Source organism: Magnolia sinica, chromosome 18 (assembly GCF_029962835.1).
Source record: "Magnolia sinica isolate HGM2019 chromosome 18, MsV1, whole genome shotgun sequence".
In the NCBI taxonomy this organism is placed as follows: domain Eukaryota; kingdom Viridiplantae; phylum Streptophyta; class Magnoliopsida; order Magnoliales; family Magnoliaceae; genus Magnolia; species Magnolia sinica.
The window spans coordinates 34231462-34244587 of NC_080590.1; the positions used below are offsets into that span (position 1 = coordinate 34231462).

The 13126-nt window shown below is 36.5% G+C and overlaps 1 non-coding gene across 1 annotated transcript; it reads right to left on the bottom strand.

Annotated features, from left to right (window-relative positions):
- Nucleotides 1-556: 556 nt before the first annotated feature.
- Nucleotides 557-663, bottom strand: LOC131234104 (small nucleolar RNA R71). The gene has a single exon (XR_009165516.1). It is a non-coding gene; the product is annotated as a small nucleolar RNA R71 (small nucleolar RNA).
- Nucleotides 664-13126: the final 12463 nt, after the last annotated feature.

Genomic DNA, 13126 nt, shown 5'->3' on the forward strand with positions numbered 1-13126 from the left:
ACGAGGTATCTTTCACTCGATCTACCACTTAAGGTATGGATTGGTGTGTACTAAATTCTATTGTTTGCTTTATCTCATGGCCATGGTTTTGTGATGGAATCGATTCTAATTCTCATACCTCTCATCTCTTGAGAACTAGATTAAAGGAAGTTCAGATTTGATTTTTAATAAAATATCTTCAAATTGGATGAAGATAGGACTCGAAGTCCGGTTGTGGACAGGCATAGATCTCTCTAATCTCTACAAGTGGATCCTTATAAACCCTAGTTTCCCACTTTTGAATTTTACAAGTTTTAGTTAAAGTTGTTCACCATTATTCTCTTAAATTTTCTTGGTTTAGATTACATCTTCTTCTAGTTCTAACTCTGGTTACTTTCAAATTACGTACAAGGTTCAGTCCTTGTGGAATTTGACGAGGTGATAGCCACCTTATACTTTCCTAACGTGTCTGAAGCTAAGACGTAGTTGCACTCACTACGTCCGCGATCTATTAGCACATGGAATGACATGATGAAGGAGTTCATAAAAAAAATTCTTTCCATACAATTAGACAAATACCATCAGGAAGTCGATCATGAACTTCGCCCAAAAGGAAGATGAAACATTCTTCCAATGTTGGGAGTGGTTCAAGGATCTCGTCAGTTCATGCCCACAACATGGTTTTGAAATGTGGTGCATAACAACTTTCTTTCATGATGGACTAATATCTTCCTTACGCCAATTTTTCGAGACGATGTGCAATGGGGAGTTCATGAACAAGATTGTCGATGAGGTATGGGATTACTTTGACAAACTCGCTGAAACTGCACAATCATGGGACATCTCCCCAAAATTTATCACCACATTTAAGCTTACTCAAGCAAGGGAGAAAGGTGGGATGTATTGGCTGAAAGAGGATGATGATATAAATGCTAAAAAAGTGGCTAATTTCATAAGGAAAGTCGAGACCATGGAACTTAAGAACGATAAGGCTAAGGAAGTTATTTGCAGTATCTATGATTGCAACATACATACAACTGAAAATTGCCCAACGACACCTGCTTTTCAAGAGGTACTGAATGAGTAATTGAATTCTGTGAACAACTACCAAAGACCTTTCAGTGGACCCATCTCTAACACATACAATTCTAGTTGGAGAAATCATCTGAACTTTAGTTGGAGGAATGGACAAACTATAACTTCTCAAGGAATCCCTAACCAATTCTTGAATCAAGGGAAACCTCAAGACAATCCAATATGGAAACATATTCAAAACCAAAGCTTATCAATCAGAGTATATTGTAAACCCTTCAAGACCTTTCAAAGGCCATATAAGGGCGTGAGATAAAAAATTCAATTGGAAAAAAAGGGATTCTTCCAGCCCAACCTTTCCCTAATCCTAAACCGCAGTATGAAATAAGTGATCCAAGCTCTTCAAATCAAATAGAGTAAGCTAAGCCTATCACCACTCTTACGAGTGGGAACATAATAGACAAATCTATTTCGGTATGGGTTGAAAAGTCTAAGGACCCGGAAGTAGATGAAACTGATAGACCTAGCAACACTCCATAAGTGTTAGAACTGGAACTCCAAAGCAAGCCAATTGCATTATTTCCCCAGCGGTTGATTGCACCAAAATCTCTCTCTAACTCTCAAGACATTCTAGAGGTGTTAAAATAAGTGAAGGTCAATATTCCTTTACTGGATGTGGTTAAACAAATACCTTCATATGCCAAATTTTTGAAAGACTTATGCACAACAAAGAGGCGGCAAAGTATCAAAAGAAAAATTTTCTAGAAAAAGTGAGTGCCATCCTAAAGCAAGATGTGCCACGAAAATACAAGATCCCCGTAGCCCAACCATTGCTTGTGTAATTGGAAACTACCGGATTGAGCATGCACTTCTTAACTTAGGAGCGAGTGTAAATCTGATTCCTTACTTGGTCTATGAACAGGTAGGTTTGGGTGAATTAAAATTCACCCGAACCATATTACAACTTGTTGATCGCTCGGTTCGTGTACCGAGAGGGGTAATTGAGGATGTGTTTGTCCAAGTTGACAAATTCTACTACCCAGAGATTTTATCGTCTGGATACTCAACTCATCGTGGACATGAGCACTCAAATTCCTATCATCTTAGGTCGCCCATTCCTTGCCACATTAAATGCAATCATTAATTGCAGGAATGGAGTTATGAGTTCATCTTTTGAAAATATGACATTGGAGCTGAATATCTTTTTCAATACGGCCAAACAGGCTGAGGATGATGATGATGCCCATAATATTAACTTGATTAATTCTTTTCATGAAGGATAGAACTTTGATGACCTTATCCTCTGACCCTCTAAAGACGTGCCTGGCCTACTCCCATGATTTTGATGATGATTTGATTAGGGAGATGGGGACCATGCTGAAAACCATGCCGGTACTTGAAGTTAACCGGTGGAGGCCACAATTCGAAGAATTGCCCCAAACTAATATAGTGCCTCTACCGTCTACCCTCAAGGCACCGAAGCTTGCCTAAAACCTTTGCCCTCTGATTTGAAATATATCTATTTAAGTCAAGATGAGACATACCCGGTGTTGATTTCTTCCCACCTTGAGTAGGAACAGGAAAGTATGCTCATCTCTACTCTCATTGAGCATGAGGGAGCCCTTGAATGGTCGATTGCGGACCTCAATGGAATTAACCATTTGATTTGTACTAACCGCATTCATGTTGAGAATAATGCGAAGACCTTCCAACAACCACAACATAGATTAAATTCAAACATTAAGGAAGTGGTTAAGGCCGAGGTTCTTAAGCTATTGGATGTGGGTATCGTATACCCTATATCCGATAGTCAATGGGTGAGTCCAACTCGTGGTTCCTAAGAAGTCCTAATCACCATCATAACCAATGCTAACAATGAACTCATGCCAACTAGAGTCACTACTAGTTGGAGAATGTGCATTAACTACGGAAGTTGAATACCGTCATAAGGAAGGACTACTTTCCTTTGCCCTTCATCAATTAAATTTTGGAAAGTCTAGCTGGTCATTCCTATTAATGTTTCCTTGACAGATATTCGAGCTACAATTAGATCAAGATAGCCCTTGAAGACCAAGAAAGAAACGTTCACATGTCCGTTTGACACCTTTGCTTACCGAAGGATGCCATTGGGGTGTAATGCCCCGCCACTTTTCAGTTGTATGATGAGTATTTTTCTAATATGGTGGGGCAATATCTAGAGGTCTTCATGGATGATTTCTCGGTCTTTGGTCCATCCTTCAGTGAATGCTTGGAAAATTTGAAAAATGTGTTAAAGCGATGTGAAGAAAAGAATTTAGTACTCAATTGGGAGAAGTGTCATTTCATGGTTCGTAAGGGAATTGTCCTTAGACATATCATCTCGTCTAAGGAAATTGAGGTAGATAAGGCTAAAATTGATCTTATCTCTAACCTACCTCCACCCAAGAACATACGAGATGTGCGATCCTTCTTAGGACACGCCGGCTATTATAGGAAATTCATAAAGGACTTTAGTCATCTCTCTCATCCTTTATGTAATCTACTTCAAAAAGATGCACCATATGAGTGGACTGAACAATGCCAGGAAGATTTCACTAAGCTTAAGGGCATGTTAACTACTATACCTATCATGCAGCCACCTAACTGGAGCCTTCCTTTTAAACTTATTTGAGACATGTCTGATAATGCTCTTGGGGCGGTTTTAGGCCAGAGAAAAGAAAAGAAACCCTACGTTATTCATTACGCAAGTAGAACTCTAAATCTTACCCAAATGAACTACTCTACTATGGAAAATGAACTCTTAGTCATAATGTTCACTTTGGACAAATTTAGGTCCTACTTGATCGAATCCAAGATCGTCATTTACACAGATCGTGCGGCGCTCAAGTATCTTCTTTCTAAGAATGATGCTAAGCCCCGCCTGATTAGATGGATCCTCCTACTTGATAAAAGATAAAAAGGGAGTAGCGAATGTAGTGGTGACCATCTTTTGAGACTTGATCTCCCTAATTCCCTTGAAATGCCACCTTATAAATGACATGTTCTCTAACGAACAATTGTTTAAAATCTCTCACTCACCTTGGTTTGTTAATATTGCTAATTATCTTACCACATGTTTCATACCAACACATTGGACTACACAAGAGAAAAAGAAATTCTTCTGAGGTACGCAAATTCTTCCGGGATGATCGTATTTATTTAAATATTGCCCGACTAGATTCTAAGGAGATGTGTGCTGGAAAATGAACACCAAAGTGTCATCTCTTTCTGTCACTCTCAAGTCTGTGGTGGTCACTTTTCTACGAAAAAGACCACGCTAAAATTCTGTAGTGCGACTTTAATTGGCCCACTATGTCCAAGGACACTCATGAGTTTTGCAAAGCTTGTGAGCATTGTTAGAAATTGGGAGCATTGTCATGTCGAAACATGATGCCTTTGAACCCCATTTTGATCATTGAAGCATTTGATTATTGGGGCATTAATTTCATAGGACCATTCCCCCAATCCTTTAGGAAATTTATATATTTTGCTTATTTTAGACTATGTCACTAAATGGGTCGAAGCGACTCCATGCTGAAATAATGATCATCAAACGATCATTAAATTCTTAAAAGAGAACATCCTTTCCCGGTTTGGAACGCCTCGAGCCATCATTGGTGATGAGGTTCACATTTTTGTAATGGGCCATTTGCGAATTTAATGAAGAAATATGGCATCTCGCATAAAGTGAGCACTCCATACCACCCACAGACAAGTGGGCAAGCTGAGACTTGTCTATGGGAAGGCTTGCCACTTACCCGTGGAGTTGAAACATAGAGCCTATTGGGCTATTAAAAATTTAAATTTCAATCTGAACAATGTGGCTTGCTATGCAAGCTTCAATTGAATGAACTTGAAGAAATTCGGAATGATGCGTATGAGAATAAGAGAATTTATAAGGATAGGATGAAGGTTTTTCATGACAACACATTCTTCGAAATCATTCACGCTAGGTCAGAAAGTTCTCTTGTATAATTCTCGGTTACATCTCATTCGGTAAGCTCCGATCTCGTTAGACCGAACCTTTCACTATTATTAATGTTTATCCTCATGGGGCTGTCAAGATAAAGAATCCAACTAATGGCAATGAATTTAAATTAAATGGATATCGATTAAAACCATTTGTTGAGAAATTTGATTCAGAGGACATGTCTATACCTCTGACTGATCCTATGTACTAGGATTGATCTCCTAGTCTGATGGAGGTATAGGTAGGTTTATCACTTTCATAGGACTATGGTAGTTTGTTTCTGCATGCAATTTTAGGATAGTTTGCTTATAACTTGTTGAGTTGTGTTTGGCGCTAACCTATCTTCACACTAAGATTATTGGGAACGCCTCAGAATTCCTTCTTCAGGTATTACCTTTCCATCACTTTCCTTTTCTTTTCATTGCCTCATTTATATTGCATGCTTATTCTTTTACATTGAGGACAATGTAGATTTTTCGTTTGGGGATGGGGAATTAGGTAACCTAATCAGTGTTTTCTCGGTTTTGAGCAAAATTTTTAAAAATTTTCAATGATTCAAGTTGAAATTTGTTTGGAAAGCGATGGATTGTATACTTAAGAATGTCTTCAGTATGATAAGATAGAGATTGAATTTTAGATTGTTAGAATCTAATCATTTAAGTAACTTATCACCTTAGTGCTTGCGTTCAATTAATTAAGAGGAAATTTGAATATCATGATAATCTAAATCACAAGACACACTCAAATTGCCTTCTGTAAGATGTACTAGAATTTCTTATTGTTAGTATGTTAATCATTGATAGATGGAGAGAATTGAGTCTGGAGAATTTTATTTACCTTAAAAGAAGAAAAGAACCAATTAAAAAAACAGGAGATCGACAAAGAAGTCATGAAAAAGAATGCAAAAATAAAAGAATGAAAAAAATTAACCATCGATATAAAATCAAACAACTGAAAAATGAAGGAAAAGGGGATGAGTTCGGATTCAGTACTTGAGTTTCAAACTAATCTTGAAGTGATGAGCATAGCTAACATGATGAATTGATAGTATTCATACGGGAAGTAAGTTGATATTTACTAAGTACATTGGAAAACTTGATATACAAATTATGCTTCAATTTAATAGACAAAGAACTTATTTGATTGGCTGCTTATGTGATTTGGTTCTAGGTTTTCAAAATCCCACTTTCGTATCTTATTTCTACCCATTCATACTTGAGTGCACAAAAGATTGTTTTGTGAAAAAGATTTCTGACATTAAGCATTGAGATTTATTTTTCCCATACTTTGCTCGGGACTAGCAAAATGCTGGTTGGGAATTGTGTTGAGGGTTAAATATTGCATATTGGACCCCATTTATATCTTAGTTTTATGAATATGATACTGCTTAATGTCATATTTTACTCATGCTTGTGTTGCAAGGTGAATTTGAGAGCTTGAAGGAAAAGGTGCTAAAAGCATGGATTTGACGCTCAAAGTTCACCAAGGCAAAGAATGGATCTTAGGAGACAAAGATTGAAGATTTCAAGGTCCCAAGATTCAAGAAAACTAAGTGGAGAAGGAACGAAGCCGAAAGAACAAATTTAGAATACACATTGACTGTGTTATCGAGCACCGATTGATGACATCGAAGGACATGTTCTATGACATCGAATTTATGAAGGAAAATTGAGTTGGTCGTTAAATAAATTGAAGACATATTGAAGACATCGAAGACCTGCTCGATGACATCGTATTTTCTGTGAAATTTCAACAAAACTCGCTGGACATATTGGGTACAATTTTTGATTACTTGAAGCACTCCTCGATGTCATTGAAGATCAGCTTGATGACATCGATGCTCTCTTCGATGACATTGAATTTATTAAAGAAATTGGAATAACTCTCTGGACTGTTTTGGACACATTATCGATTGAGAATTGAGTCTAGAGAATTTTATTCACCTTAAAAGAAAAAAAGAACTAGTTAAAAACAAGAGATCGACAAAGAGGTCATGAAAAAGAATGAAAAAGACTAGAAAAGAATGCAAAAATAAAAGAATGAAAAAAAAATTAACTGTCGATATAAAATCAAAAAGCTAGAAAAAGAAGGAAAAATGGATGAGTTCAGATTCAGTACTTAAGTTTCAAACTAATCTTGAAGTGATGAGCATGGATAACATGATGAATTGATAGTATTCGTATGGGAAGTAAGTTGATATTTACTAAGTACATTGGAAAACTTGATATACAAATTATGCTTCAATTTAATAGACAAAGAACTTATTTGATTGATTGCTTATGTGATTTGGTTCTAGGTTTTCAAAATCACACTTTTGTATCTTATTTTTACTCATTCATACTTGAATGCACAAAAGATTATTTTTTAAAAAAGATTTCTGACATTAAGCATTGAGATTTATTTTTCGCATACTTTGCTCGGGACTATCAAAATGCTAGTTGGGAATTGTGTCGAGGGTCAAATATTGCATATTATTCCCCATTTATATCTTAGTTTTATGAATATGATGTTGTCTAATATTTTATTTTACTCATGTTTGTGTTGCAAGGTGAATTTGAGAGCTTGGATTAGAAAAGGTGCTAAAAGAATAGATTTGACACTCGAAGATCACCAAGGCAAAGAATGGATCTTAGGAGACAAAGATTGAAGATTTCAAGGTCCCAAGATTCAAGAAAACTAAGTAGAGAAGGAAAGAAGTCGAAAGAACAAGTGCATTATTCACATTGACCGTGTCATCAATCACCATTCGATGACATCGAAGCTACCATTTGATGACATCAAATTTATGAAGAAAAATTGAGTTGGTCATTGAAAAATTGAAGATGTTTTTCGATGACTCGAAGCCTTGCTTGATGACATCCAATAGAGATTGAATCTTGAATTGCTAGAGTCTAATCATTTAAGTAACTTATCACCTTAGTGCTTGCGTTCAATTAATTAAGAGGGAGTTTAAATATCATGATAATCTAAATCATAAGACAATTAAATTTCCTTCTATAAGATGTACTAGAATTTCTGATTGTTAGTATGTTAATCATTGATAGATGGTGAGAATTGAGTCTAGAGAATTTTATTCACCTTAAAAGAAAAAAAGAACTAGTTAAAAACAAGAGATCGACAAAGAGGTCATGAAAAAGAATGAAAAGACTAGAAAAGAATGCAAAAATAAAAGAATGAAAAAAAATTAACTGTCGATATAAAATCAAAAAGCTAGAAAAAGAAGGAAAAATGGATGAGTTCAGATTCAGTACTTAAGTTTCAAACTAATCTTGAAGTGATGAGCATGGATAACATGATGAATTGATAGTATTCGTATGGGAAGTAAGTTGATGTTCACTGAGCACATTTGAAAACTTGATATATAAATTATGTTTCGATTTAATAGACACAGAACTTATTTGATTGATTGCTTATGTGATTTGGTTCTAGGTTTTCAAAATCACACTTTTGTATCTTATTTTTACTCATTCATACTTGAATGCACAAAAGATTATTTTTTAAAAAAGATTTCTGACATTAAGCATTGAGATTTATTTTTCGCATACTTTGCTCGGGACTATCAAAATGCTAGTTGGGAATTGTGTTGAGGGTCAAATATTGCATATTGGGCCCCATTTATATCTTGGTTTTATGAATATGATACTACTTAATATCTTATTTTACTCATGTTTGTGTTGCAAGGTGAATTTGAGAGCTTGGATTAGAAAAGATACTAAAAGCATGAATTTGATGCTTAAAGATCACCAAGGCAAAAAATGGATCTTAGGAGACAAAGATTGAAGATTTCAAGGTCCTAAGATTCAAGAAAACTAAATGGAGAAGGAACGAAGCCGAAAGAATAAATTCATAATACACATTGACTGTATTATCGAGTACCGTTCGATGACATCAAACACAGGTCGATGACATCAAATTTATGAAGAAAAATCGAGTTGGTCATTGGAAAATTGAAGATGTTTTTCGATGACTTGAAAACTTATTCGATGACTCGAAGCTTTGCTTGATGATATCGAAGCCAGTTCGATAATATCAACAAAACTCACTGGATATATTGGGCACTATTTTCGATTACTCGAAGCACTCCTCGATGATATTGAAGATATGCTTGATGACATCGAATTTATTGAAGAAATTGGAATAACTCTCTGGACTGTTTTGGATACATTATCGATTCCTTAAATAATGTTCGATGACATCGAAGGCCTTTTCGATGGCATTAAAGGTAGGTTCGATGACATAAAAGGTCATAGAATCCGGATGAAGCTATAAAAGCATGGAAAAAACATGTATAAAAGACACCTTCGATGACATTAAAGCTTGTTTGATGTAATTGAATGAATCGCGTAAAGTTACGCAGAGTTACACAGGAGTGCATAGATTTGAGGCAATTTCTGGATTTTTCTAAAGAGGTGTGAAAGGAGGTGTTGCACAACTATAAATAGGAGAGCCCAGGGCATCCCTAGGCATAATCTAGGGTTTGAGGATGGAGCAAAAGCATGGAGAGCCGTTGCCAAGCGTTCTTCTTATTTCTTCTTTAGATTTTCATGCTTTCTTCTAGGATTTTAGTTCCAATCATGACTATGGTTGGCTAAACCTTTTAGCTAGGGCTAAGAGATGAAGCTTGTAGCGTGATGAGATGTTTCCTATTGCTTTGATTCATGTTTATGTTGAACTCTCTTTGATTCTAGTTTGTTATTTAAGAAATACTTTTAGTTTTTAACGGTTTGTTATGACTAAAATTACAATAGATCTGCGATAGCTTTGAGTATGTTCTTTTCATGTATTGATATTGTGAAATTAAGAAATCCTGTTCTTCACCATCGTCCCTTAGGCATGGTTGGATGATGAAACCCTTTTAATCTTCATGATTATCTTATGTTTAGTTATGAGATTGGTATATCCTATTGTGAGCCATTGTCCCCTGGACATGGTTTTGTGATAAAATCACTTCCAGTTCTCATGACTCTCATCCATTGAGAATTAGATCAAAGGAAGTTTAGATTTGGGTTTTACTGAGATATCTTCCAACTGGATAAGATAGGACTCTGATTCCAGTTGTGTCCTTAAATCAAGCATAGATCTCCCTGATCTCTACAAGTGGATCCTTAGAAACCCTAGTTACCACTAAACTTCTTAAGTTTTAGTTAAATAATTCACAATTACTCTCTCTACACTTCCAGATTTAGCTTTATATCTTCTTCTAGTTCTACTTCTAGTTGTTTTTAGAATACTCACGAGATTAGTCCCTATGGATTCGACCTCGGTCTCATTGAGATTATTACTGCATCGTAACCCTACACTTGGGGTTGTGAACATCATTCCTATTACTATTTCCTTGATGGATATTCGGGCTACAATCATATCGAGATAGCCCTTGAAGATCAGGAAAAGACAATATTTACATGTCCTTATGTCCCATTTACTTACCGAAGGATGTCATTCAGGCTATGTAATGTTCTCGCCACTTTTCAATGATACATGATGAGTATTTTTTTTGACATGGTGGGGCAATATCTAGAGGTCTTCATAAACAACTTCTCTGTCTTTGGTCCATCCTTCAACGATTGTTTGGAGAGTCTTAAGTGTGTGCTGAAGCGATGTGAGGAAAAGAATTTGGTACTAAATTTAGAGAAGTGTCATTTCATGGTTCGTAAGGGAATTGTTCTTGGACATATCATCTCATCCAAGGGAATTGAGGTAGATAAAGTTAAAATCAATCTTATCTCTACCCTACCTCCACCCAAGAACATATGAGATGTGTGATCCTTCTTAGGACACGCTGGGTTTTATAGAAGATTCATAAAAGACCTTAGTCACCTGTCTCATCCTTTATGTAATCTACTTCGAAAGGATGTACTATATGAGTGGACGAAGCAATGCCAAGAAAATTTCTATAAGCTCAAGTGTATGTTGACTACCGCACCTATCATGCAGCCACTCGATTGAAGTATTCCTTTAGAGATAATGTGTGATGCGTCTGACTATGCTATTAGGGTGGTCTTAGTCCAGAGAAAAGAAAAAAAGCCCTACGTTATTTATTATGCAAGTAGGACTCTAAATCATGCCCAAGTGAATTACTCTACTACGAAATAGGAACTTTTGGTCGTGGTATTCGCTTTAGACAAATTTAGATCCTACTTGATTAGATCTAAGATCATCATCTACACTGATCATGCGGCGATCAAGTATATTCTTTCTAAAAATAATGTTAAACCCCGCCTGATACGATGGATCCTCCTACTCTAGGAATTTGATCTAAAAATAAAAGAATAAAAATGAGTAGAGAACGTAGTGGTTGACTATCTTTCGAGACTTGATCTCCCTGATTCCCTTGAGAAGGCACCTATAAACGACATGTTTCCTGACAAACAATTGTTTAAAATCTCCCGCTCACCTTAGTTTGTTGATATTGCTAATTATCTTACCACATGTTTCACGCCAACACATTGGACTACGCAAGATAAGAAGAAATTCTTCGCCGAGGTACACAAAATCTTCTGGGATGATCCGTATTTATTTAAATGTTGCCCAGACCAGATTCTAAGGAGATGTGTGCCGGACAATGAACACCAAAGTATCATCTCCTTCTGTCACTCCCAAGCCTATGGTGGTCACTTTTTTTACTAAAAAGACCAACGGTCAAAATTTTGCAGTACGACTTTTACTGGCCCACTATGTTCAAGGATATTTATGATTTTTATAAAGCTTGTGAGCATTGTGAAAAGTTGGGAGTATTATTTCATTGAAATATGATGCCTCTGAACCTCATTCTGATCATTGGAGCATTTGATTGCTGGAGCATTGATTTCATGGGACCATTCCCCCAATTCTTTGGGAATTTATATATTTTGTTGACAGTAGACTATGTCACTAAGTGGGTTGAAGTGATCCCGTGTCGGAATAATGACCATCAAATGGTCATTAAATTTTTAAAAGAGAACATCCTTTCTCGGTTTGGAACGCCACAAGCCGTCATTAGTGATGGAGGTTCACATTTCTGTAATAGACCATTTATGCCATTTTCAAACTTAATGAAGAAATATGGCATCTCTCATAAGGTGAGCACTCCATACCACCCACAAATAAGTGGGTAAGCTGAGATTTCCAATTGAAAAATTAAGCACATCTTGGAAAAGACAGTTAACCCGGATTGCAAAGATTAGTCAATTCGATTGACCGATGCTTTATGGGCTTACCGTACAGCCTTTAAAACTCTCATCAAAATGTCTCCCTTTAGACTCGTCTATGGGAAAGCTTATCACTTGCCTGTGGAATTGAAATGGCCCAAGCATAGAAGGCGGTAATAGATGAGTGCATGAATCTTCGGGAAGTGCTAGCCACTCTTGTGCATAATGTAACCCAAATAATATCACCTCCAATGATGGCTACTATGAATGAGCAGGAACAACAGCCTGAAAGTTCTCAACTACCTAGAGCGGGATCACACGGATTTGTCCCTGTGACAAGAATTATAACGCAGGAGGAAGTGCGATAGGTGCTCGCGGAGGCTGTCAGAATGGAAAGGGAGCGCGACAATACCAAAAGGTTCCGGTACCGAACGCCGTATCTAAGGGAGGTAGAAGATGTACTTTTCCCTGCTAATTTCAAACACCCTGAGTTTTAGAAATTTAGTGGAGACGGATCCTCCGACGAGCATTTGACGCACTTCATCACGTCTATGGGGAATTTCTCCGCTATTCCCCAATACTGCTTATGTCTATTTGGGTTTTCCTTAACAAGCATAGCATTCTGATGGTACTCTAGCCTGGAAAAAGCCTCAGAATTTCTTCTTTAGGTACTATCTTTCCATCACTACTCCATTTTTTTTCATTGTCTCATATGCATTACATGTTTATTTCTTTTACAATGAGGACAATGTAGATTTTAGGTTGGGGGTGTGAATTAGGTAAATTAATTAGCATTTTGTTTAGTTTTGAGCAGAAATTGTGAAATTTTTGAAATTTTCAAACTAAAACTTGTTTGGAAGCGATAGTTTCTGTAATTAAGAATGCTTTAAGTATGATAATAAGATGAAGATTAAATCTTGAATTGTTGGAGTTTGATCATCCGAGCAGACTTTCGCCTAGGGTTTTTGAATGACAAGAGGAAATTTGTATATCATGTTAA